Source organism: Cherax quadricarinatus, chromosome 69, assembly GCF_038502225.1.
Source record: "Cherax quadricarinatus isolate ZL_2023a chromosome 69, ASM3850222v1, whole genome shotgun sequence".
In the NCBI taxonomy this organism is placed as follows: domain Eukaryota; kingdom Metazoa; phylum Arthropoda; class Malacostraca; order Decapoda; family Parastacidae; genus Cherax; species Cherax quadricarinatus.
The window spans coordinates 17,596,847-17,601,090 of NC_091360.1; positions in this window are offsets into that span (position 1 = coordinate 17,596,847).

A 4,244-nucleotide genomic window follows, 5' to 3' on the forward strand; every position below is an offset into this window, starting at 1 on the left:
CGGAAGGTGAACTTGATTTAGACTTAGCGCCTACCTTCGCCGGTGGGAGGATGTGGAAATTTATTTGGTCCCTAAAGTTCCACAGGACAGATCTGGCATGGCCGTAATGGAATGGCTGAGCTGGGTGGCCCTTAAACTCGCCCAAACAAAGCATTCTCTCGAGTTGGCATGGATTGTTGGTAAGCTTATTTAATTTATAGATTTACCCTTCAGGGAAGGAGTAGGTAGTTTTACTGGTAGTACACTAATATTAGGTTTACTAAGGCAACTGTAGATAATAATAATGTAGACCTAAGACCTTAACATAGGTAGTAATAGGCCGATAATGTAGGCAAACACTAGGATAAGTTAGCTAGGGAGAACTGGCAGCCCTAGTTTGAACGAAGAGACGAGGGTCTGGAAGAGAGACCAGCTCATTCTTCTTAAGACAGACACCAACTGGACAAGACGTGCCGTGATCAGCAGACGGCGCCTCCCACGTGTCTTCACATTTGAGACCTAGGGAAATCTGGTAGAGGCACCTCGATGTACCGTAGATGACCTCCGTCAGGCCCATACAGTAAGACAAGACCTCCACTTTATCTCATAGATTTCTGGCCAGTGTCTGGGGAGAATTGTGAGTGAGTTTGATCTGTGGGCCTGTGTTGCAGCTGGCAGTGCATGCCCAGTAAGTACCAGTGTCTCTCGTAAGTCTGGAAGCTAGTGTCCGTGTCTGCATAGTTATACTAGGGGATACATACCCTCTTGGATATAGGAATTTCTGAGGTGCAGGCAGGTCACTAATAACGATTGAATATTGCAGGAATTAAGGCTCCCGGTTGCACATGGTTTCTGAGGGGAAGTCCAAAGGGGCTAAGGATAAACTTAGGGAAGTTGAAGATCAGGATATATGCTGCAACACCAAGTAAGTTAGTCCTTTATACATGCATGCAGGCGAGTTTCTTGCAACATCAATCATTTGTGAAAATCTGTCCTATAAGCCACTTGTGAGGCTGAGGTACCCACCTCAGAGCTCGGTGTCAACAGAGTTTGCCAGGGTAGGCGACTCACTTGGAGGCAGTCCACACAAATTTTCACAATAGGCTTATCACTTCATTTACAAATTCACCTGTTTTCAAATGACACTTTAGCCTTTATCATCTATATACTAGGGAGCCACTGTAATATACACTATACACTGTGTATACACAATGTTATCAGGAAGACTTTCTTTCCTCTGACAAAGAAAAGTTCTATTATTATTATTTTGCACACTGTCGGAATGTTGAGCAATTCATATGGTGTACTGTGCTTATGAATTCTCTTGTGGATACCTGTTTGTTAAGGGATGGTGGTTTTCTATATATTTATTTTTTATGTTGTAATATTACGTTTTAAATAAATTATAAAAAAAATTAGCTTTATTTACCAACCAGCTTGGTCCTTTAAACCATGATATAGCATTTACTAATTAAGCATAAGGTAAACCTCGAGACAAGAAATCAGCTGGATTCTCCTCACCAGGTATATGATTAAATGTTAACATATGCTGACCCAAACTATTATACTTCTCTTGCATCTGATTAATTTCAGCGACTCTGTTTTGTACGTACACAATTTTACTGTTTCCATTACGAATCCATTGTAAGGATACCTTGTTATCAGACCAAATTACAGTGTCACTAATATTTATCTCCTGCAACTTATTTCTTAAATAATTAGCTAATTTGAGATGCTGTCCAGGTAGTCAGTAAATGTACACATGAGTATTATGATCAGACTTCATTCATATAACAAAGTAGTAAACACAGTATCATGATCAGACTTCATTCATATGATAAAATAAACAACTTAATTAAATCAGCAATTGCAATGAAAAATGGAGTGTACATCAACTAGTGTGTGTACTCACCTATTTGTACTCACCTATTTGTGGTTGCAGGGGTCGAGTCATAGCTCCTGGCCCCGCCTCTTCACTGATTGCTACTAGGTCCTCTCTCTCCCTGCTCCATGAGCTTTATCATACCTCGCCTTAAAACTATGTATGGTTCCCGCCTCCACTACTTCACTTTCTAGACTATTCCACGACTTGACTACTCTATGACTGAAGAAATACTTCCTAACATCCCTTTGATTCATCTGAGTCTTCAAATTCCAATTGTGACCTCTTGTGTATGTGTCCCATCTCTGGAACATCCTGTCTTTGTCCACCGTGTCTATTCTGTGCAGTATTTTATACGTCGTTATCATGTCTCCCCTGACCCTCCTGGCCTCCAGTGTCGTCAGGCCGATTTCCCTCAACCTTTCTTCGTACGACAATCCCCGTAGCTCTGGGACTAGTCTTGTTGCAAACCTTTGCACTTTCTCTAATTTCTTGACGTGCTTGACTAGGTGTGGATTCCAAACTGGTGCTGCATACTCCAGTATGGGCCTGACGTAAATGGTATACAGTGTCTTGAACGACTCCTTATTGAGGTATCGGAACGCTATCCGTAGGTTTGCCAGGCGCCCGTATGCTGCAGCAGTTATCTGATTTATGTGCGCCTCAGGAGATATGCTCGGTGTTATACTCACCCCCAGATCTTTTTCCTTGAGTGAGGTTTGCAGTCTTTGGCCATCTAAACTATATTGTGTCTGCAGTCTTCTTTGCCCTTCCCCAATCTTCATGACTTTGCATTTGGCAGGGTTAAACTCAAGGAGCCAGTTTCTGGACCAGGCTTGTAGCCTGTCCAGGTCTCTTTGTAGTCCTGCCTGATCCTCATCCGATTTGATTCTTCTCATTAACTTCACATCATCTGCAAACAAGGACACTTCTGAGTCTATCCCTTCCATTATGTCGTTCACATATACCAAGAACAGCACAGGTCCTAGGACTGACCCCTGTGGAACCCCGCTCGTCACAAGCGCCCACTCTGACACCTCGTCACGTACCATGACTCGTTGTTGCCTCCCTGTCAGGTATTCTCTGATCCATTGCAGTGCCTTTCCTGTTATGTGTGCCTGATCTAGCTTTTTCAGTAACCTCTTGTGAGGAACTGTGTCGAAGGCCTTTTTGCAGTCCAAAAAAATGCAGTCGATCCACCCCTCTCTCTCTTGTCTTACTTCTGTCACCTTGTCATAAAACTCTAGTAGGTTTGTGACACAGGATTTTCCTTCCCTGAAACCATGCTGGTTGTCAATTATACACTTGTTTCTTTCCAGGTGCTCCACCACTCTCCTCCTGATGATCTTCTCCATGACCTTGCATACTATACACGTTAGTGATACAGGTCTGTAGTTTAGTGCCTCATGTCTGTCTCCCTTTTTAAAAATTGGGACTACATTTGCAATCTTCCATACCTCAGGGAGTTGCCCAGTTTCAAATGATGTGTTGAAGATCTTTGTTAATGGCACACACAATATCTCTGCTCCCTCTTTAAGGACCCACGGAGAGATGTTGTCTGGTCCCACCGCCTTTGAGGTGTCAAGTTCGCATAGCAGCTTCTTCACTTCCTCCTTGGTTATATGTACCTCATCCAGCACTTGCTGGTGTACCCCCCTGTTCTGATTTCCTGGAGTCCTACTGGTTTCCACTGTAAATACTTCTTTAAATCTCGTGTTGAGCTCCTGACATACCTCTCGGTCGTTTCTTGTGAATTCCCCATCACCCTTCCTCAGTCTGATTACCTGGTCCTTGACTGTTGTTTTCCTCCTGATGTGGCTGTACAACAGCTTCGGGTCAGTCTTGACTTTCGATGCTATGTCATTTTCATATTGTCGCGGAGCCTCCCTTCTTATCTGTGCATATTCATTTCTGGCTCTTCGGCTAATCTCTTTATTTTCCTGAGTTTTCTGTCTTCTGTACCTTTTCCATTCTCTAGTACACCTAGTTTTTGCCTCCCTACACCTTTGGGTGAACCAAGGACTCGTTCTGTTCTTCCCATTATTTCTGTTTCCCTTGGGAACAAACCTCTCCTCTGCCTCCTTGCATTTTGTTGCCACATAGTCCATCATTTCTTGTACTGGTTTTCCTGTCAGTTCCCTCTCCCACTGAATGTTTTGAAGGAAGTTCCTCATGCCTGAGTAGTTCCCCCTTTTGTAGTTTGGTTTTTCCCACCCTATTCCTGCTACTCTCTCCACTTGGAACTCAACTATGTAGTCGAAGCACAGAACCACATGATCACTAGCGCCCAGGGGCCTTTCATACAAGATATCCTCGATGTCTGAACTACTCAAGGTGAATACAAGGTCCAGTCTTGCTGGTTCATCTTCCCCTCTCTCTCTGG